The sequence below is a fragment of the Lynx canadensis genome, chromosome D4 (assembly GCF_007474595.2).
Source record: "Lynx canadensis isolate LIC74 chromosome D4, mLynCan4.pri.v2, whole genome shotgun sequence".
NCBI classification, from domain to species: Eukaryota; Metazoa; Chordata; class Mammalia; order Carnivora; family Felidae; genus Lynx; species Lynx canadensis.
The window spans coordinates 62,404,305-62,428,202 of record NC_044315.2 but is presented as its reverse complement, the minus strand read 5'-3'; the positions used below and the strand labels follow the sequence as shown (position 1 = coordinate 62,428,202).

Below are 23,898 nucleotides of genomic sequence, written 5' to 3'. Positions count from 1 at the left end.
TGAAGGTTCCTAAAAGTCCCTACCCGTACCTTCCCTCCCTCACAGCTCCAACCTAAACCGTCTCCCCACCCCAACCCCAAGCTCCCTGAAATTCCCCGCAAATCATTTTTTAAAGTATCGTCTACACAAAGCCCTTTTATAATACAGTAAGTTCCCATTCCAGCCCACTTCTTGCCTGTGGGTACTCGCTCCTCTCCCCCCACTACTTCAAAACAACCAGGGGCTCTCAGATCTCTGGGACAAGGATCCCAAGTATTTACCCCTCTGCAGCACTCAGAATTACTCAGTACTATGATCTATCCATGTTCTCAAGGGTCACCAATATCTGAGGGTGAACTCTTGAGGCTTGGAACTACGTTTTATTTGTATTTTTTTTAATTTTTTTTCAACATTTATTTATTTTTGGGACAGAGAGAGACAGAGCATGAACCGGGGAGGGGCAGAGAGAGAGGGAGACACAGAATCGGAAACAGGCTCCAGGCTCTGAGCCATCAGCCCAGAGCCTGACGTGACCTCCCGGACCGCGAGATCGTGACCTGGCTGAAGTCGGACGCTTAACCGACTGCGCCACCCAGGCGCCCCTTATTTGTATTTTTAGCATACCGCAGATTCTCAGTGTTTGTTCAAAAGAAAGTAAGGGTGTCAGGGAGATCCTCTCTCCCCAGCTCCATTCTCTCCCCTCAGCACCACACACGTCTCCACTTGTCCACCAGCTACCTCTGTCTAGCTGTCCATTGTGGGCACCTCAGAAATCTCCAATTCTCCATGCACAAAAAGCAATGAACTATTCCCCTACTCCTAAACCTCCTGATTGCCGATGACTTCAGCCACATTAACTTGGGTCAAAGCAGAAAACTCAGCATGTTCTTCCATCACAGGTAACCAATCACTAAGACCTAGTGTACATTTTACCTTAATGTTTATTATCTCCTCTCTCATCCTTATTGCCTTATATTCCTGAGGTCAGGCCCCAGTTCTCAAAATCATCTCCCACCTTCCAGCCCCTCTTCCACACAGCTGCCAGAGGGCTCTTCCTAAAACTCAGTGATCATGCCATAACTCCTGCGCGTAAACCTCTTACATCTAACCCTAACCCTAACCCTAACCCTAACCCTCACTCCTCAGTGATCAAGTCCAAACTCCACATATAGCATTCGAGGCCTTTTCAGATCTGGCCCCGATTACAGTACCCCCTCCACCCCACCCCTGTTTCCCTATATTTTTCAACCCAGCAGACCAAACTCACCTTCATGCCCTTGAATATGCTGTATTCTCATGACTCTGTACATGGGGCTTCCTCTGGCTGGAATCCAAGGTCCACCAAGAGTTCATTTTCTTTCTTCCCTTTTCTTTTTTAAAGATTTTACTTTTAAGTAATCTCTACACCCAACATGGAGTTCGAACCCACAACTCTGAGATCAAGAGTCAGATGCTCTACCAACTGAGCCAGCAGGTGCCCCACCAAGGGCTAATTTTCATCCCTCAAGATCCAACTCTCATGGCATTTTTATGACATCTTCTTCAACTAAAGTCCAGGCTGTCATGTTAATTTACAATAGTTTCCTACTAAAAGGAGTTTGAGGTGGCTGACAAACCATGCACACACTGCAAATATGTATGTGTATATATTTATATATTTGTGTGTGTGTGTATGTGTATATATATATATAGATATATATATATTTTTTTTTTTTTTTTTTTTTTTTTGGAGAGAATATCAGGGCAAAGATAAGGCAAGGGTTAAAAAAAGCCCAGAAGCTAGGGAGTGGTGTAGCATTCAAAACTTCTATCATAATGTCTCATACTCCCCTTGTTAGAGATAATTTGACCCTGAGTTTTCTATCCAAAATGAATTAGTTACTCCTCTGTGAGCTCACTGCCAGTTGTATATGACTATACTGTAGCACTTCCCATATTTTTTTGTAATTTGCTCTTTGTGTCCATCTCCCTCACTGGACTGAGAAATTCATAAGGGAATACATAATTTCTGACTCATCTCTGTATCCCCAGCAGGAAGCATATGACTCAGCAGACAACTGGTACTCAGCAGACATTTGTTGAATGAATGTCACCATGGACAGGGAAGAGGGTACTAGTGTTGGGTGAGCTCCCTACCAGGCATTTGAAAAAACATTGTTTTATCCTCATAAAAAAAAAATTACATGGCTGAGAAATGGCAGAGCCAGGATTTGAACCCCAAACTATCTCTCCAAAGCAACTGCTCTTTCCATTAGCACACTGCTCCCTACCTTCACCATCACTATCTACTCAAATATCCACTCCTTCAAGGTCTGGTTTAAAAAAAACCCTTCTCCAAGAAGTCTTTCCTACTCATTCAGGTCCAGCCCAGACCTTCCACAACACTCAAGTAAGAAACAGCCACAATTCAGGAGAGGAAAGGGCACCTTCTCAGTAGGGGTAGGTGAGAACTGAGCAGGCTGCATAGGTATTCTGCAGATGGTGTTGTGAGGTCCTGGGCTCCCCCTACCAGTCCCTTTCCCTGGGGTACAGTCACTAGGCCTTCGTGCCTTTCTCTCCAGTCTTCAGGGTCCAAAACCTTCAAGTTCTCCCCATTTCAAACTGAACCCCAAGTGAACTGTGTTCAAAACACACTCCTTCGGGGCGCCTGGGTGGCGCAGTCGGTTAAGCGTCCGACTTCAGCCAGGTCACGATCTCGCGGTCTGTGAGTTCGAGCCCCGCGTCGGGCTCTGGGCTGATGGCTCAGAGCCTGGAGCCTGTTTCCGATTCTGTGTCTCCCTCTCTCTCTGCCCCTCGCCCATTCATGCTCTGTCTCTCTCTGTCCCAAAAATAAATAAACGTTGAAAAAAAAAAATTTAAAACACACTCCTTCATTACATCGGTCAGACCTTTGTATTTTAAGTGTCTTATCAACCTTTAGCATCTGTGAGTACCCCAATCTCTTGAAACACATGAAAATAATTTCAGGAATCACAAGAAGGACAATGACATTTTAGGAAGCCCAATCATCTGGCTCTCAACCCATCTGAATATTTTTGGGGTGGCCTGGGTGTAAGAAAAGACAACCTGTGATCTCATCCCAGCATCCCTTTCCCCTCCCTGGGAGCAGGATGCCTGGTCTCTAAGGGCAGGATGGAATCTTGGTCCAGAATGCTTCTGGGGTAGTGAACTCTGGTCCCTTCCTCAACATCTTCCAGAGCTTCAGAATTCTTCTCTCTCCCCCTCCCCAGTCCACCCCTTTCTCTCCCTGGTCCCAAACTCCCATAACAGCCCTCAATCTTAACTTAGGAACTATGGTTTTGAATTCATATTCAACAATTCCCTTGGTAACACAAACTCTCATCTGGCATGCTGAAATCCACATCACTGGCTCCTGTATTTTTCCACCTGGTTTTAAGTGTGTGACAAATAGAGCTCTGCATCCAACCCTTCTCCTGTACTGCAGGAACGTTTGTAATCTTAAGTGTTACCACATCTAAGAAACAACCAATCTCTCCGATCAGAAGAGGTAGGCTAAATAAATTCTTCATGGTTTCCTACTCCTAAATAAAGATTATTCGTGCAATTTACAATAGCTACCTCATAGCACTGGTGTGATGATTTAGATAACTCATACCAACTGTTTAGTACCTGGGGCCTGGTACACAAAAAGTACTCAAAATTTGGCTATGATCATTTATGTACACTATCTCTCACAATAGTACCAGGGGGTGGGTATTATATCACGCATTCCCCAAACCCCAGCACCCCCTCCTCCTTACCCCATTCACAGTAGCAGCAGCCCAGGCTCGGAGTAAAGAAGCTTTCCCAAGGTCAGGCGGGCACCGATATGATGATGCTCGGCCCTCGGCCTCTGACTGAGGGACCCCTCCCATTATACCCTCGGACGGGGCACCGGGGGGCCTTAAAGGAGACAAGTATGGAAAAGCGCTGAGCACAGTGTCTGGCAAAGAGCAGGGACCCTGGGATGAGAAGACCGCGGCACTGCGGTCGCCTGGACTCCTCCCTAGCTGCTCCCCCGGCCCGGGGGAACCAGAGTCCTCCCACCCCCACCCCGGGTGCGCCGCCGAATCACCCCGAGGTCCGCGCCCTGGGGCTTTGTACGCCGCAGGCCGGCCCCACTCACCGAGTCCCAATCGCGGCGCGCGGAAGCGGCCGCCTGGCCTGCGGGGCTGGGGTCGCGGTGGCTCGGCCCGGAAACCCGCCATGCCGGCCCGCGGCCCCCGCACGCCGGGCCCGCGCCACCCGCCCCCGCCCCGCTGCGGCCCAGCCCGGAGGGGGAGCCTACTACCTGCAGCGGCGGCGCGGCGGCCGAGGCGACCGGGGGAGGGGCCGGCGAGGCGCGAGCGCGGGCGGCCTCGGCTCCTCTCGCAGGCGGGGCGGCCGGGAGGGCCGCGGGCTCCGGAGCACCGGGCAGCGGCGGCGCGCCCCCGGCCGGCCAGGCCCCGCCGCGCGCGCCGCGGCCACAAAGCCCGGGAGCCGCCGCCCCCTCGCGGGCCGGCCGCCGGCTGCGGGTCCGTCGGCGCGGAGCAGGGCGGGAGCGCGGCCCCGCGCAGTCCCCACCTCCCTGAGCTGCGGCCGCCGGGCTCCCCCGAGGCGCGGGGCGGGGCGCGGGGTGTCCCCCGCCCACCCGACCGTCTTCCTCCGTGCCGACATCCCAGTGCTGATTGAGTTCCCTCTTCCCACCTCTGCGGAGGGGCTCCTGGAGGCCCCGAGAAACTGTGTTTCATCTCCTTGAACAACAAAAGAATCCATTTGTCACAAGGGATTTGGCGGCCATGGACACGAGTTAGCTCAGTCCAAGTCCTCTGTCTGAAAAGGGCCCCCTTTTCCCCTTTTCTTTTGGGACTCCCTGCTACTCGAAACAGCCGGCCCTCGCGTGCTTGGTTCATCACGGAGTTTTGTTTTGTTTTGTTTTTTTATTTGCGGGATGTGTCTCCCCCTAGGCTGCGCGTTCCTAGGGCAAGGACTGTGTGTGCCGTCTGGAGCCCAGGACCTGGGTCAGACACTTTGTGCTGAGTAAGTGGAAATTCACGCGCAGATCAATGAATGCACAACATATCAAAGTGTAGAACAAGGCACGTTTTATTGCACCTCCCACAAGGATGGTGGCTAGGTGTTTCTTATGTCCTGTGTCCGTCGAGAAGATTCCAAGCTCAGAAGGGCGGAAAGGGCTGTTGAACTTTTTGTTTTAATTAAGGTGAAATTCACATAACCTAAAATTAACTACTTTAAAATGAATAATTCAGTGGCATTTATTACATTTACAATGTTGAGCAACCAACATCTCTGTCTGGTTCTGAAAATTTTTTATTACCCATCAGTGACTCCCCATTCCCTCCTCACTCCCCTCCCCCCCCCCCCCAATCTCTGGGCAACCACTAATCTATTTTCTGTCTCTCTGGATTTGCCTATTATGGACATTTCATATACATGGAATCACAATATGTGGCCTTTTATGTTTGGTTTCTTTCACTTAGCTTGATATTTTTAGGGTCATCCATCTTGTAGCATGTATCTATCAGTACTTCATTCCTTTTTAAGGACAAATAATATTCCGCTGTATGTATACCACAATTAGTTTATACATCATCCATTGATGGATATTTCCGTTATTTCCATCCTTTGTGAATAGTGCTGCCCCGAACATGCCTGTAATTGTATTTGACTGGGTGCCCGTTTTCAATTCTTTGAGATATACATACCTAGGATTTCCCAGGATCAAAAGCGCCAGTAAAAATGAAGATATTATAAGAGTTTTACTGCTTCTTGTTTATTATCATAACAAGAATTTGTCTAGTATCCAAGTGGCTTTGAAATTTTCCAGAGAACCTGGAAACTAAGACCAGCCTGAGGGAGTTGCTATTGATAAACAAACTTTATGACAATCACGTCCCTGGAACCCAAGGCAAGATACCATTTCTACTATAGTTTTCCACCCCAGTGCCACATTAGACATCCATGAATATTTCCTTCTTAAAGAGGGATATGGTCCAGAGAAAACAACTGGGGTGTGAAAATAAGAGTGTCAACTGGGATTAGAAATGTGATCGACAGAGGGCACAGAATGGGAAAAACGGTGGATTTAACAGATAGATTCTGGGTTTGAATCCTGACTTTACTGCCTATATCTTTGTGAACTAAGTTAAACTCCTTGAATCTCAGTTTTCTCATTTCTAAGGTAGGAATAATAATACCTAACTTGGCAGGGTAGATTAACCTACTTGACTTCAGTAAATGACCAGTATCATTATTGTTATTTTTGTTTATTTAAAGTAATGATGATTGACATGAGTCACATGCTGAAATGCTGTTAAGGAAACACAGAAAACTCATATTTAAATTAAAAAATATTTTTGAATGTTTGTTTATTTTTAAGAGAGAGAGAGAGAGAGAGCGTGAGTGGGGTAGGAACAAAGAGAGACAGAGACACAGAATTTGAAGCAGGCTCCAGGCTCTGAGCTGTCAGCACAGAGCCGTGAGATCATGACCTGAGCCGAAGTTGGACACTTAACCAACTGAGCCACCCAGGTGCCCCAGAAAACTCATATTTAATCATGTGTCTCCTCCTCGAATCAAGAGAGCAAACGTTCTCCAAAACAAACATGACCAGGGAATCTACTCAGACCTGTAATGTGGTCACTGCCCTCCCAGTTCTCTCCGTGTCCTAACTGAGTTTCTCTTCGTGTTCCTTTCCCTTGAACAAACTTCTTTAATCTGTCTGAAACTTCTCTGGAAAGTAGAGTAGCAATACCCACTTAACAAGATTGTTTGATGACTCAGTACTGTATCTGTCTCTAAAGGGCTTAGCACAATGCAAGTTTCATAGAAAATACTTAATCAATGTTAGCTGTTATTTCATTATTAATAATAAAGCTGTTATTGGGGTGCCTGGGTGGCTCAGTCTGTTAAGCGTCAGACTTCGGTTCATGAGTTCAAGCCCCACATGGGGCTCTGTGCTGACAGTGCAGAGCCTGGAGCCTGCTTTGGATTCTGTGACTCCCTCTCTCTCTCTCTCTCTCTGCCCCTCCCCTGCTCGCTCGTGCTCTCTCTCTCTCAAAAATAAACATTAAAAAAATGTTAATAATAATAATACAGCTGTTATAACTTCTCTGTAGAAAATGTTAACAGAAGGGTAGGGTCCACATATCTAGTAAAAGGAAGTCCTACAGAAAGAACACATCCAGGTGACTCGTCTCTTCCCCAAGAGCATGGGGCTTGCCTCAGATGGTCCATCCCCATGCTGGAGGCACACGATGCACTGCGCTCTGACAGCACGTGGAGAACAACTCTGCAAATGGTCTCCTCTACACTCAGGTCCAGTCTCACCAAGCAGTCGACATAGGAGTTGGTTTCTACACAAGTTTCCTTACAGGAGGAAAAATAGACGGATCATCTAAACTGAACACTCTAGAGTTCTGAGAAAGTACAGTTCTCTTTGAAAATTAATGCACTGGTATTTCATTTATCCATGTGCCTGTTTTGATTTTGACCGGCCAGATCCAGTCTTCCTAAAATCTAATGAAGTATAGACATTAGAGACTTCTTTCATCTGGCTCTTTGGGGGGGGTAAGGAGTAGATTCATTCAAATTTGCTAAAGAAAAAGATGTTTATTGAATTACGGGTGAATTGGAAGACAAGAACCCAAGTTGAGCAGGGCCTCACAGGCACCTAAGAGCCAATAGGAACATTTCTCTCTCTTATTTGAGGTGTATCTTTCTGTCTCTGCCTCTCTGACTTTTTCTTCTTGTCTCTCAGTCCCCTCTCTTTGTCTTGGCCTGCCTTTGTCTCCCTCTGTCCATGTACTCCCCTATCTCCCAGCCTGTTCCTTCTGCTTACTTGCCTGCACTTGACCATCATGGGTACCTTGGCCTAGGGTAGAAACCTCCTCCTTGTCTCTTGGTTCATATTTACCCACACAAAAAATGTGATTGGTCTAGCTTATCATTTCACGCCAGGACACAAGCTGGCAGCTTATGAATTGACTAGTTTGGGACTAGAAGTCCATTTCTGACTCAATCGGCAGTTGTGGGATATAAGGGAGGTATCATCCAGTACAAAAATAACCACCCAGCACAACGGACACTGGGAGTGGGGGTATTCACTGGATATGGGCATGGGTGGATAGATGCACTAAAATCATACTTTCTGAGCCAAATATCAGGATAAGTTGTACTAAGAGTATTTGCAATCCATTCTCTGATGGTAGAGGTAATCTAGGAGATATAGTTGTGATGCTAAAATATCAAAACTTCTGAAGCATTTTGAAAGCTAATGACAATAATAAACACAGATTTTTGAACTTGAGACCTTTCTGGAAAATATTAGTTACTCTAAGATGGTGAGTGATTTTATAAAGCAGCATACGTACGTCACAGAATTGTTTAGAGGACTGAGGTTTGTATATAAAAATCACTTAAGTAGTTCCCATATAATACAAGCTATTATCACATAGTGGAAGACCTATCTGTAGTGATCCTACTAAGGTGCAACTATACTATCAGGCAATCCCTGACTGTTGGTCCATCTGTCTCTTGGCACATTTCTCTTTAAATACAATATTAAGCACAGATAAGCAGGAAGATAGTTTTTAGGAAGCCTCAGGGATTCCTCCTAGGATCTTACCACTGAGGGCATTGAGTTAATATTCTATCTGAACATCTCCTTGCCTAAGTTAGAGAAAGGTAGGCTATTATTCTTCAATGGCCACATATATCCAAATATCTTTCATAAGACGTGGGCACTGAGATCAACAAAAATGCCTCAGTTTACAGGACCTATCTGTCGAGGGAAGGAATGAGGGGCACAGAGCATGGAGCGCTGAACAAGAGGCTACAGGTGAAGCTGTTAAGAACAAAAACCAGTGTTGATGGAACAATCTAGAGGAGTGTCAGATCAGAAAGTGATGGGGGGAGAGGCCAACGTGAAATCCAGGCTGCCTGAAACTTCCAGGACTCAGGGAGTTCAACCTGAGTTGAACACTGCCCTCTACCTTTCCCTGAGACCCACCTTATCTGTTTTACTTTATTTATTAAAAAAAATTTTTTAATGTTTGTTTATTTTTGAGAAAGAAAGAGACCGAGCAGGGGAGGGGCAGAGAGAGAGAGAGAGAGAAAGAGAAACAGAATCCAAAGCAGGCTCCAGGCTCTGAGCTGTCAGCACAGAGCCTGATGTGGGGCTCAAACTCACAACCCACAAGACTATGACCTGAGCCAAAGTTGGACACTTAACTGTCTGAGCCACCCAGGCACTGACTCCCTCCCCCACCCTATTTTATTTATTTATTTATTTATTTATTTATTTATTTATTTATTTTAATGTTTATTTATTTTTGAGAGACAGAGAGAGAGAGAGGGCTAGGGCAGAGAGAGAGGGAGACACAGAATCTGAAGCAGGTTCCAGACTCTGAGCTGTCTGCACAGAGCCCAATCTAGGTCTTGAACCCACAAACCATGAGAACATGGCCTGAGCTGAAGTAGGGTACTTAACTGTATGAGCCACCCAGGTGCCCCACCTTGTCTATTTTAAAGTGGCTGGATTCACAAGCTGCTGGCCACTAAAATTGCTGGTGCCATAGTAATTTGACGTTAACATTGAAGTGGTTTTGGGGAACATGTTGTTGGTACCTAGGTGTATTAGTTATTTATTGCTGTGTAACAAATCACTCCAAAATTTAGAGGCGGAAGCCAACAAACATTTATTATCTCACAGTTTCAGTGGGGCAGGAAGCAGCTTAGCTGAACAGTTCTTCCAGGTCTGTCAGATGGTTTCAGTCAAGATGTCAGCTGGGGCAAGAGGCAGATTCCAATGTTCTTTGTAGACCCGAATTTGTCCTCACAGGTGCTCGTCTGTCCTTCATCTCATCTACATCCAGGCTCAACACTAGACTCGAGGCAACAGCAGCCTGAACACACTGTTCCACAAGCTGTCACAATTACGTCAGGCCTAACCCCTTGAAACTGTCCAAAGACACTGGGGCAAGCCTGCATTACTTTTCATAAAACTGCTTGACACTGTTTTGCATTTCTAGACCTCCTCTGCCACTAATAGGCTGTGAAACCTTGGGAGGGAGGTTTAGTGCCTGAAAAATGAAGAGTTTGGTTTACATCCTCGATGGCTGTTTTGGCATTATTTGCCACTCCTGTCTTCCTTTCACTATCCAATTTCTAACACAGCAATTCCACTGCTAGGTGTCTCTTCTGGAAAAATATTTACCTGTGGTTACCAAGAGGCATGTTCACTGCAGCTTTGATGATGGAACGTAAAGGAAGGCATGAGGGAGAGAGGCAGAGAGAGAGAGAGAGATGCAGAAAGGAAGAAGAACAAGGAGGAGGAGAGGAGGAAAGGATGAGGAAAGAAAAGGATAAAGGGAGAAGGAAATTTTGGAAAATACCTAAGGGTCCATCAATAGGAGAATACTTCAATAAACTATGATTTTTTTTTATAGGACAACAAAGCATTCTATTGATGTGGGGTTTTTTGTTTGCTTAATTTTGGTTTTGTTTGGTTTTGCCCAGTCATTTTGACTCCACAATTTTAAACTGGTACATATTTTAGTCTTGGGCATATTTTCACCCAGGACATTGTGATCTAAGGATGTTGTGATCCATTTTGATGCAACTAAAAAGTTAGCTTGCTCTTAACTCTACAGTGAATATGAATAGCTGGTCCTGTAAGCAAAGGTAAAAAAGCAATAGACCTACAGAAGATGACAAGGAGATTTTACTCCTCTGGAACACCTGAAAGGATTTCCTTACATAGTCTCACAAATTAAGAATTAGTATAAACTGTCAGTATTTTATCCAATTCATAATAAATATTTCTGGTGGACACAATACAAAATTAAGTTGACAGTGGCTAAAAGTGCACATGGCAGATGTCAGATCTGCCAACTTTGACTTGCAAAAACAGAATTTACTAGAAATGCTAATTATAAACTAGAACTCAAATAGCAGAAAAGCTAACCAATTAAATAGAAAATAGAAACTTTTCATAAAGGAATTGATTTTATTAATCCTCTCAGTTACAATTTCAGTAAAATAAAAATGTAAAAATTTGGACAAGGTCAAAAATTTGATGACCAAGTCATTAAAAGAAGGAATATATGAGAAACTTTCATAGCCAAGAGGAGTTGAAGGGGACATGACAATTAAATATAATGTGCTGTGTGGATGAAACCGGGAACCAAAAGGGGGCATTAGGCAAAGGAAATCTGAATAGAGTATAAGCTTTTGTTAATAATAATGTATCAGTGTTCCTTTTCCCAACCTCAGGCTGGACATAGTGGGGAGAATGCTGACTGCAAGATAGAAAACAGATTGGGTTAAAAAAAATAATGATGATAATGATAATAATCAATAATCAATAATCAAATAATGATGATGATGATGATGATGATGATGATGATGATATTGATGATGATGTATCAACACTGGTTCATTCATTGTGACAAAGGCCCCATGCTAATATCAAAGGTTAACAATAGGAAAAATTGGGTGTGGGGGGTATATGCAAACACTGTACTATCTTTAGTTTGGAATGACTTTCACAGTTTCAGGAAGTATTAGGTATTTTATAGGATGTCCCTCAGTTTTTCTCAATATTAGATGGGGGTTATGGATTTGGGGGAGGGAAGTAACTATTAGAATTTTTAATTGTGAAATTCTGCGCATCTAGAGAAATACTACTTGCACATATGGGAAAAGGGTACAGACAAGGGTTTTTGGAGCATTATTTGAAAAAAAGTAAAAAACATCTATTGATAGGGAAATGATTAAATAAACTATGGAATAGCCATAGTGTAGAACACCACATTTCATTGACTACAGGCATCATCAATTATAGACATCATTATTTTATGTATCACTAAGAAAAATGCTCCTAATTATGACACACTTATCACTCATATTTTTTTCATACTTATTCAGAAAGCCAACTAAGACTTAAGGCATGGATTTTTTCAAAATTTCATATCATCCTTGTGCATACACTAAAAGGAAAGTATTCACAAAATAAAGACACATCTAAATCTTCTTCTCAGAGCCTGAACCTTCTGAATCATGTTTAGACTCCGAATCATCAATATTCCAGGCTGCTAACATCCATTCTGCAAGTTTTGAAGCATATCCAGCAGGCAATGACGGCTACATCACTATTGCTGCCTAGCTGACAGCAATTGTAAGGTGCATATCAATTTTAAAGATCATAAAATGTGAATGAAAATGTGTGCCTTAGAATAATGAAACAAGGATATCAGGCCACAGCTAAAGGGACCGAGGCAGTTTCATATATGCTACCATGCAAAGCTCTAATTCATATTGCAAAGGAAAAACAGCTAGTTGCAAGAAATATATACACTATGAGCTCATTTATGGAAAAAGCAGAATCAGCCTCTATATTTCTGTAGCAGACACTGAAAAGTTGGTTACCTAAAAGATATTCACAACTTGCTTTTACTGTGCCATTCTATACTTCAGATACTTGCAAGGTAAATTACTTTCCTAGACTCCCTTGTTGGTAGACGGGTCATGTGATACAGCTCTGGCCAATGAATTATAGGCAGATGTTCTGGTAGGCTTCCTTTCCTGATAAAAATAAAAAACTTCGCAAGAAGATGACTTTTGTCCTTTCCTGTCTAGTGTGTGGACACATTCTTAGAGGCGCAGCAATCACCTTGTGGCTTGTGAGGACAAAAGCCAAATGCTGTGGATGGTGGAAATGAAAGAAAGAGCCTGGGCTCCTGATGATATCACAGGGCTGTCCTGCATTGCTGGCTCTGCCCTGTCTACCCCTGAGCTTCTTTCTGAAGACACCAGTGAACTGCCTTCTTTTGTTGGGTATTCAGTTGGCTGAATAGAGTCCTAACTGCCACGAGTCATACAAGTGTGGAGATAGATTTAAAAATATCTGAACAAAGTGTAGACTAAACTGATAAAAGACAACTGGAGGTGGGTGTGGAATGGGGAGGAGATGTTGGGAGGCTTTAGCTTCATTTTCACTTTTTGAATCTCTTACAACATAAAGGTATACACATATTACCTATGTAAGTAAAAAAACATTTTTTGTATAAGACTGATGTCAAATGGAAAGGGACTTGCTGACAGGGAAGGAGCTTACAATGGGGTAGCACCTCAGGCTTTTTTTTTCAGATGACTTAAACCCAGGAAGACAAAAGATTTTCTGCTGAGCTATCAGATTACTCTCCATTCAAAAAGGTTAGTATGGATTAATTTATTCTTTTTTTTTTAATGTTTATTTATTTTTGAGAGACCGAGAGAGCACGCTTGCACATGGGAGAGAGGCGGGGAGAGAGAGAGAGAGAGAGAGAGAGAGAGAGAGAGAGAGAGAGAATCCCAAGCAGGCTCTGCACTGTCAGCATAGAGGCACAGGGCAGGACTCCATGTGAGATCATGACCTGAGCTGATAGCTTACTTGACTGAGCCACCCACGCACACCTGGATTGATTTATTCTTACTGCAGACTGCTGCATAATGAACACCAGTTCTTTTTCTAAATGCCTACAAATTACCTTTGATATGATCCATTCTGGGTGTGTATGGGTGCTCAGTAAAAGTCAAGATTACTAGATGGCATTTTTCAAGATTACTTTTTTCTCCTTTTTAAAATCAGAACATGTTCCAGTCTTGAATTTCCTGTTACTACACACATACTCTGACATTTTCCAAGGATTACTAGCATAGCAATGGCAAACAAAAGATCCTGGCACAAAAACCACAATATGATGACTATTATGCTATTAATAATGATAATGATAATAATAGTACTTACCACTTATCGGGGGTTTTCTGTGTGCTAGGCAGAGTGCTAAGCAATTTACACACAGTCTCATTTAATCTTCACAAAAGCCTGTTGCAGTCCATGACTATTATCGGTTCCATTTTATCTTATTTTTTTAAATGTTTATTTACTTATTTTTGAGAGAGAGAGAGGGGCAGAGAGAGAGGGAGACAGAGAATTCCAAGCAGGCTCCGCACCCTCAGTGCAGAGCCCAACCCAGGACTCAAACCTACCAACTGACATCACAACCTGAGCCAAAATCAAAAGTAGGATGCTCACCTGATTGAGCCAGGTAGTCTCAGGCGATTAACTTGCCCAAAGGCAAGTTATACAGGTAGTCTCAGGCGATTAACTTGCCCAAAGCCACAGTCACACTAAGTCATAAATGGATTGGAACCCACAAAGCATGAGCTCTTGACCATTAAATTTAACTGAAAGGCAAAATCAACAGACTTCTACAGTTAGCGGTAAAAGGCGCATCGTGTGCAAACTGAGGTCAGTCTCCAACAGGTTCCCTTTGAGTATCCGCCGACACCCCCTACCCGGCCCCACCTGCACTAACTCCGAGGAGCCAGAGCCGACTCCTTTTCGGATCCTATCCGTATTTTCCTTATGACCGCAGGCTGAGTTCCGCAGGCCCCGCCCCCCAGCCGGGGGGGGGGGGGGGGGGGGGGGCGCCTGGGGGTGGCGCCTCCAACGCAAGCGCACTATAGCCTGGAATTTGACTAAGGTTCCGCGCATCCTCAAGTGCAAGGGACAGGTGCTGAGGGGCGCTTGGTGCGGGGCCACGCCTGGAGGTGGGTGGGGCCTCTGTGTAAACTGCGAGAGGCCCGGGCTTTGGGCTTGCGGAAATAAATGGTGGGGAGTGAGCTTCTTCCCGGGAAGGAACCTCAAGATGTTTCCATGCACAAGAGTTTCATCATCCATCCATTTATTCCAGAAATAAGTCTTAGTGACTACTGTGTGCAGAAGCCCACCTGGCATGAATACTGTCCTCCCTCGGCTCCCGCATTTGACAGATAAAACATGCGAGAGGGACAGACTAGGAAATGTGAAAGATGTTCCTTGAAATCCCCCTCCCCCCTCCCTCCCAACACCCATGCATGACAATATCTAACGCAGTAGGAGGAAATATAGGCCTAAGTCAGGGTTCATATCCACACCTACGAGGGAAATGGTAGTCAGATTGCTTCTAAAGCCTCCATTACACTCTCTTCTGTTCTCCATGGCACTTGTACTTACTCCGCACTTAACGTCAATCTTGCTTTCTAGAAGCTTACACTCTAGTGGGCTTAGAACACTCCACCACAATATAAGATGAGGAAAGCCTGCACTCAACGGAGGGGCAAACAGCTGGAGAGGGTTTGTAGAAGACACACAATCCTCACAATGGTCCCCAGGATTATCACTGTGGTTCAAAGTAAGTAGGTAAAGACAGGCCTGACATATTCAAAATACTTGAGAAAGTGAGGCGCCTCCCTCAGGAAGCTCACTATCTTTGACAAAAAGAAAAATTAAAGAATGGAAACAGCATGCTGTGCTGTTAACTAGGAGAAAGCAAAATAAATAAGTAATGGATAGAAAAATATGATTTCCCTTGCTTATTTGTATTTTTGTGAAAAACTATTTTTATTGCAGTTCTATATTGTCCAAAGTTTTAGTTTCTCAAATCTGCAGCAACTTGAGCCATTTTTGCATAAATTCCTATTTTTTCACTGTCTACTTCATGTCACCCCTCTGCCCTCCCTTCCAGTTCTTCCTCCTCAGGCTTATCACATTCCCCTAGTAATTAACAAACCTAAATTGTAGAAATAGTTTCTGCTCCCATTGTTCAGCTCCTAAACTGCCTTCCTTTCCAGAATATAGAGGCTTTCACTCATTAAAAAAAGCAGCCAAATCTTTGTTTTTTTTCTTTACTTATATTGACTTAAAAAAATTTTTTTTTCAGTGAGCTCTGCACTCAATGTGGGACTGAAACTCACCATCTGAGATCAAGAGTTGCATACTCTACCTAACCAGTCAGCGGCCCATATTGACTATTTTATAATGTCCCAGTTCCAGAAAGCTTTCCATCTTTCCGGTCTTACAATCAAGAAATCTCAGAATTTTTGTAATTGTCCCCACTCCCACACCACCATGTCAGGTATATTACAAAGTCTTCTCAATTTTATGTCCCCCCATATTTCTCAAACTTTTCTTTGTCTCTCCATCACCATCCACCACCTTAGTCTAACTTCCCACCTGGATTACTGCTATCTCCACCTCCATTTCATTTTTGGCCTCCCTGACAATCCATTCTCCCCTGAGGAATTTTTCTTTCTTTCTTTCTTTCTTTCTTTCTTTCTTTCTTTCTTTCTTTCTTTCTTTCTTTCTTTCTCCCTAATGTTTATGTATTTTGAGGGGGGGGGAGCAGAGAGAGAAGAAGGGAAAGAATCCCAAGCAGGTTCCACAATCATCTCCCAGCTGTTGTGGGGCTCAATCCCACATCCTGAGATCATGACCTGAGCCTAAACCAAGAGTCAGATGCTCAATTCACTGAGCCACCATGGTACCCCTCCCCTGAAGAATTTTCTTAATTCACAAATCTAATTTGTCATTGAATGCCTAATACCTATCAATGGTTTACTTTATTTTTTAAGGATAAAAACCCAAATCCTTAATGGAACCTACAATGTGCTCCTGCCAAAATCTTCACTCTCTTTGACTCTGTTCTCCCCTTTTGTCTTTCTGTTTCATCCATTGTCCTTCCAATACCTTAAACATACTCTCCTACCACAGGAACTTTGTACAAGCTATTCCTTCTGTTTAGTATGTTCTTTTTCTTATTCATTACATTCTTTAAAAAAATTTTTTTAGTTTTATAACTTCATTGAAGAATAATTAACAAATATGTATACTTTTAAAGTGTACAACATGATGGTTTGATATACATTGTGGAATGATTACCAAAATAAAGATAACACATCCATCGCCTCACAAAGTTAACTCTTTTGTACACACTCTTTGTGTGTGTGTGTGTGTGTGTGTGAGAATACTTAAGATCTACTTAGTAACTTTCAAGTGTACAATACCATGTTAAGTGTAGTTGCCATGCTTGCTCCACATTAGATCCTCAGAACTTATTCTTCTTGTAACTGAAAGTTGTACCTTTTGACCTACATTTCCCCATTTCCTCTTCCCCCACAGCCTCTGGCACGACCATCATTCTATTCTCTGATTCTATGAAACTGGCTTTTTTTTCTAGATTCCACACATGAGTGATACCATACAGTATTTATCTTTCTCTGTCTGGCTTATTTGACTTAGCATAGCACCTTCACCTATGTTGTTGCACATGAAAAGATTTTCTTCTTTTTATGACTGAAAAGTATTTATTTTTATATTTATTATGAGAAATAAATGTTTATATTTATTATGAGAAATATATATCTCATATTTTATATATATTTATATCTCTGTCACATTTATCTTTTATTACATATTACACATTATTACCTATTATCGTATATTTCATTTACTTGTATATGAGGTATATATATACACATTTTCTTTGTCCATTCATCCACCAGCAACATGTAGGTTTTTTCCATGTCTTGGCTACTGTCAATAATATTGCAATGAATGTGGGAATGCATATATCTCTTTGAGATACTGATTTTATTTCCTTTGAATGTATATCCAGAAGTGGCATTGTTAGATCATATAGTAGTTTTATTGTTAATTTTTTGAGGAACCTCCATATTGTTTTCCATGATGGCTATACCAATTTACATTCCCATCAACATAGTATAAGAATTCCTTTTTCTCCACATCCTTGCCGACATGTTACCTTTTGTCTTGATAACAGCTATCCTAACAGGTGTGAGGTGACTTCCCATTGTGGTTTCAATTTGCATTTCCCTGATGATTAGTGATGTTGAGCACCTTTCCATATACCCATTTGCCATTTGAATGTCTTCTTTGTACTCATCACATTCTTAACACCTACACATCCTTTAGATCTCAGATTCAACATAACTTCTTAAGAGAAAACTTCTCTTGGGGTGCTTGGGTGGTTCAGTGGGTTAAGCATCTGACTTCAGCTCAGGTCATGATCTCACGGCTCATGAGTCTGAGCCCAGCATCCGGCTCTGTACTGACAGCACAGAGCCTGGGGCCTGCTTTGGATTCTCTGTCTCCCTCTCTCTCCACGCTCTGTCTATGTCTCTCTCTCAGAAATAAACAAACATTAAAAATTTTTTTAATTTATTATTATTATTATTTTTTAAACGTTTATTTATTACCGAGAGACAGAGAGACACAGAGTGTGAGCAGGGGAGGGGTAGAGAGAGGGAGACAGAATCCAAAGCAGGCTCCAGGCTCCGAGCTGTCAGCACAGAGTCCGACGCGGGGCTCAAACTCACAAACTGTGAGATCATGACCTGAGCCGAAGTCGGTCGCCCAACCAACTGAGCCACCCAGGCACCCCCCCCAAAAATTTTTTTTGAACAGAAAATTTCTCTGACTCACAGACCAGGCCATTACAGAGAGATTTCCATTTACCCCTCCAGATACATTCTCCACCTTTTCTACCATGCTTTGTTATCTAAGGAGGCCAACCTGTAAGGACCACACCAAAGACTCCCTGGCCCTCTGGTTTATGACTGGGGAAAACAATCTGAGCGGGGAGCACAGACAGGCGTTCAGAGCCAGGTGGGGTATTTTGGCATTTATTCCTCTGATCTCTCTTTCAGGATTGCTGCGGGCAGTCTGTTCCCTTAACCAAGTGCCTACTACAGCTTAGACCAGGCAGGGGTCTCCACCAAGTGTTCTTTGTTTCCACATTCCAGTAACTGCCCACTCCTCCCTCCTCTTGCCCAGTGTGTCGCATACTGCATTATTACTTGTGATTTCCCTAATCCCTACCCACTCCTTTCTGAATAGATCTTGTGTTAAACACTCTTCAAATTACTCTCTTGAAGTGTGCCATCTGTTTCCCCCTGGGACCCTGATTGAGACATTGCCCCAGGGAATTTTTCGTGTAAGTAAAATTTACATCACTGGTGTCAAGACTTTTCTTATAGCCAACAACAATGGATTTTCTAATCAGTTATATTTACAGAAATTGAATGCTATTTGTTGATTGAAAAATTACGTTTTTTAAAAAAAGAAAAAGGATACAAAATATATGTTGAATTTGATCTTAATTTTATAAAACAAAACAAATTAAAAACAGATGTGTATATATACAAAAGATTCAACATATTAATGCTCCAAAATGGTGACAGTCAATTCTGAAGTGACAGGATTATTTTTTTGTTATAATTTTCTATGTTTTCCTTGCTTTTGGCAAAAATGCTATATTGTTTTTACAATGGAAAAAAATATATAAATGTTATTTTAAAACATTTTATTTGATCCAATCATACAAATTATAAAAATTGCTAATTAATTAAAATGGAAGTTAAATAAGACAATGAAAGTGTATTACCTAGGACATTACTTGGCACAGTAATGTAGACATTCAATATGTCAATAGTAATTTTTTGTTACGAATCAATGTGTTACATACTTTACCTAATGAAACAAAATACAGAGAATAGAAATTAACCTTTTCTGGATGACTCAGGAACATTAATTATTATATTGTACTTTAATAACATGATGCTCTGAGCTCAGTTCAATCCTATCATTTAAAATGCAAGAAAATCTGTAAAATGGAAGCATCCCTAGAGAGACTAAGTGACTTCCCTGAGGTCATATACAGCTAATTAGTGCTCTGGGCTCACCTTTTCTCTCTAAAGACTTCCTTCAAGATATCCCTCCTTCTCTCTGGAGAAATACTTCTTTCCCTGTATTTGTCACTACCTACAATTTAGTTAATTCTATTAGAGCCTTTTCATTAAGTAATTAAATCTATTTCTATCTTTATCATAGTACATCATGTACAACTTTTTCTTCTCTCTCCTTGTCTCAGTTCTATTTTATTTCTGGAAACGGAACTAACCAGGTGAAATGAGTACTAGTTATAGACACAGGGAAAGGAAATAAAAGAGTTTCTGAGTAAAATTAAATAAAGAGTAAATACCATCAACTTTTAGAGCCCATTGACATGTCCTGTATTCCTCTTCAGAAAACATACAAACGTCCATTCTCCAACTCTTTATCCTAACAGTACTTTAGTGGTGTATGACTTCGGTATTAAAAGATGGACAAGTTAATCAGGTGGTTCAGCCAGTTGAGCGTCCGACTTCCGCTGTGGTCATGATCTCACGGTTCGTGAGTTCGCGCCCCGCATCAGGCTCTGTGCTGACAGCTCAGAGCCTGGAGCCTGCTTCAAATTCTGTGTCCCCCTCTCTCTCTGCCTCTCCCCTGCTCATGCTCTGTCTGTCTCTCCCTCTCTGTCAAAAATAAATAAACATTAAAAAAAGTTTTTTTTTTAAGATGGGTAAGTTTAGGGGCACCTGGTGGCTCAGTTGGTCAAGCATCCAACTCTTGATTTCGGTTCAGGTCATGATCTCATGGTTCGTGTGATGGAACCCCAAGTCTGGCTCTGCACTGGCAGTGTGGATCCTGCTTGAGATTCTCTCTCTCTGTCTCCCTGTAGCCTTCCCCTGCTTGTGCTTGAGCTCTCTCTGTCTCAAAAATAAATAAATAAGCATTAAAAAAAAAAAGATGGACAAGTTTTGTGTAAAGCTTTATGAATTTCGACAAACATGTATACTTGTGTGACCATTGTCTAGGTCAAGATAAAGAAATTTCCTTCTCCTCAGAAAATTCCTTCATGTCTCCTCATCCCATGCCCTACAGCCCCCATGCCCTTCCCCTGGCACATTACAACCACTGTTTTTTTGGTTTTTGGTTTTTTTTAAGTAGGCTTCACACTCAGCATGGAGCCCAGTGCGGGGCTTGAACTCCAGCCCTGAGATCAAGGCCTGAGCTGAAATCAAGAATGGTTGCTTAACCAACTGAGCCACCCAGGTGCCCCTGTTCTTGAACTTCTTATAAATGGAATCACACAGTGTTTACTAATATCATTCCTCTATACTGCTGTGCGATATACTACGGTATTCCATTCTTTATTTATTCTTCCTCTGATGGACAGCTGTGTTGTTTCCATTTTCGGCTTCTATGAATAAAACTGCTATGAATATTCCTGTACAATTTTTTTTGGACATGTGCACTCGTTTCTTCTGGGTACATGCCTAGAAGCGGAATTCTTCTATCATGGAAATTGCTTTATTATGGTGGACATTTTACTGTAAGAAACTAATGGAAGGAAGAAAAATTTCTTCCTCCACTCCTCAAGGTCTTCTAGCGAGACTAAGAATTAAATTTGCATGAAACAGATTAACAGGAGAAAAAAGCCACAGTTTTATTCGGTGAGCACAGAGGCCCAATAATGAAATTGAAACGTAAAGAAATGACCGAGTCAGGCAGTTTTTATACTCTTTAGACAAAAAGACAATAAACCTATGAGGAATTGACAGGACAAAGAAAACCTAGCTTTGGGAGCTACAATTACTTAAAAAGAAACAAGCATTGTTGATACAGCCTTCCTGGCTCTAAATTTCCCATCTCTGGTGATAAGGATATCGCTTTACCTCCTAGTCCAGGGAGGGTAGCTTTCACAGAGGAGACTGATTTCCTGATTTCAAGGGGACAGAGGAGGGTCTGAATGTCCTTGCACAGCTGTCTCTTAAGTAACTTTTATTTAACATAATCAACATGTTAAAGTGGCACATTTTGAGGCAGCCTGCCTTAGGCCCTTACACTAGGAAACAGTTTTCTAAAGTGGTTATTCTCTTTCATATTCTCTCCCATTACCCCACACCCATACCAATACTTTGATTTCCTAGTCTTTTAAATCGTAGCCATTTTGTGAGTATGTTTTTTGTTTGTTTATAGTTTTTAAATATTTTTTAAAATTTTATTTAAATCCAAGTTAGAGGGGCGCCTGGGTGGCGCAGTCGGTTAAGCGTCCGACTTCAGCCAGGTCACGATCTCCCGGTCCGGGAGTTCGAGCCCCGCGTCGGGCTCTGGGCTGACCGCTCGGAGCCTGGAGTCTGTTTCCGATTCTGTGTCTCCCTCTCTCTCTGCCCCTCCCCCATTCATGCTCTGTCTCTCTCTGTCCCAAAAATAAATAAACGTTGAAAAAAAAAATAAATCCAAGTTAGAGTATACAGGTGTCTTACATTATGATTTTAATTTGTTGAGCACATTTTCATGAGTTTAGTAGGTCATTCAGAAATCTTCTGTGAGGCTTTACCTCAAGAAGCCCATCACCTAAGTATAAAAAAATCAACTGAGATTGTGCTACAGAAAGCTGTACTATGTTGTTGAAGCCTCATTAACTGAAGATGATATTCAGAATATCGATCTTTCCAGCCAGGCAGGGTAGGGGAGTAGGGAGACACGTCCCAGAGGAAACAAGAATGACCCTCTATTACAGGAAGGAAAGCAGCATTTTTGTAAGGTTGTAGTTCCCACTGAAGGTTTCAAGGACTGTCAGAGGGAAATGGGGACCAGTTCTAGATTGGCTGTTGTTTCTGAGGCTGAATCAAATGTGCGATCAATGAACCAGGGATTGGATGCTATCTGTTGACAGAGTATCCTTCCTGGTCAGTCATGTGAGCACACTGCAAAATGACCAGACATGGAGGGGGTGGGACCAGACGATAGGAAACAACAAAAAGAAACATCCCACAAGGAGTGCCTGGGTGGCTCAGTCCATTAAATGCCTGACTCTTGGTTTTGGCCCAGGTCAAGATCTCTCGGTTCATGGGATTAGCCCCACAACATTGGGCTCTGTGCTGACAGCAGGGAGCCTGCTGGGGATTCTGTCCCTTTCTCTCTCTTTGTTTCTCTCTGCCTCTCTCTTCCTGTCTCTCTGCCCTTCTCTCTCTCTCAAAAAAAAAAAAAAAAAAAAAAATCCACATTAAGAGCTTGCAAACTAAAGTTCAAAGTACAAATGGCAGGGTGGCTGGTTCAATTGATTGAGCATGTGACTCTTGATCTCAGGGTCGTGAGTTCAAGCCCCACACTGGGGGCAGAGATTACTTAAATAAATAAACTAAAGAAAAAAGTACAAATGGAAAATGTACTCCTGAGGAAACAGATGACAAAGAAAAAAGTTTATAATTCTCAAAGAAGTAAATGAAGGACATCCAGAAGAGAACAAAATCATGAAACACTACTGCTGAAAAGGAAAACTGCAGTGAAACAAAAATCTCAGCAAACAAGATAAAGCCTAGAATGAATACTATTTAAAAAAAAAACAATTTGAGAAATAGCGCTGATGAATTCATCTAGGAGCACCACAGAGATGAAAAGATTATTTTGAAAATATGAAAAAGCAGTTAACAAACATGGAGGATAGTTTGAGACATTGCAAAATATATTTCACAGTAGATGAATGATTATGTGCATTATGGGAATTATATGTAAATAAAGCTATTTTAAAATCTATCTAGATCTAGGGTGCCTGGGTGGCTCAGTCGGTTGAGTGTCCGACTTCAGCTCAGGTCATGATCTCGCGGTCTGTGAGTTCGAGCCCCACGTTGGGCTCTGTGCTGACAGCTCAGAGCCTGGAGCCTGTTTCAGATTCTGTCTCCCTTGCTCTCTGCCCCTCCCCTGCTCATGCTCTGTCTCTCTCTCTCTCTGTCAAAAATAAATAAACATAAAAAAATTTTTTTTAAATAAATAAAATCTATCTAGATCTAAATCTATGAGGAATTGACAGGACAGGATCTAGATATATCGGAGTTCCAGAAGAGAATAGAGGGAAGCATGGTAAAGAGAGAGCAGCTGATAGTTTTCTAGAACTGAATAAAGTCTTGAGTTCTTAGAAAGCCCTAGGTACAATAATAAATCTGTAAAGCTGTAATAAATAAGAAAAACTTAAAAAACTACAGTACAGAAGTATAAAGTGTATGCATTTGAAGTCCCTCATCACTCACCACAGTATCACTTCTCTCTCCGTGAATCATCCCTATTTTTCCTCTTTAAAAATTTTAAAATTTGTTTATATAGCTATTTATTTATTTTTAAGCAATCTCCATGCCAAACACGGGGCTCCAGCTCACAACCCCAAGGTCAAGAGTCACATGCTCCACCAACTGAGCCAGCCAGGTGTCCCTAAT

General features: G+C 42.4%; 1 protein-coding gene across 2 annotated transcripts in view; it reads right to left on the bottom strand.

Moving 5' to 3' along the window:
* Positions 1-3,859, bottom strand: part of LOC115499785 (tomoregulin-1) — a 125,956-nt gene extending 122,097 nt beyond the window's left edge. The window contains exon 1 of one of the 2 annotated variants that reach the window (XM_030293952.2): positions 3,741-3,859. The gene's annotated coding sequence lies outside the window, so the exon portion shown is untranslated. The remainder of the gene's footprint in view (positions 1-3,740) is intronic. The other variant, XM_030293958.2, reaches the window with a different exon arrangement.
* Positions 3,860-23,898: the final 20,039 nt, after the last annotated feature.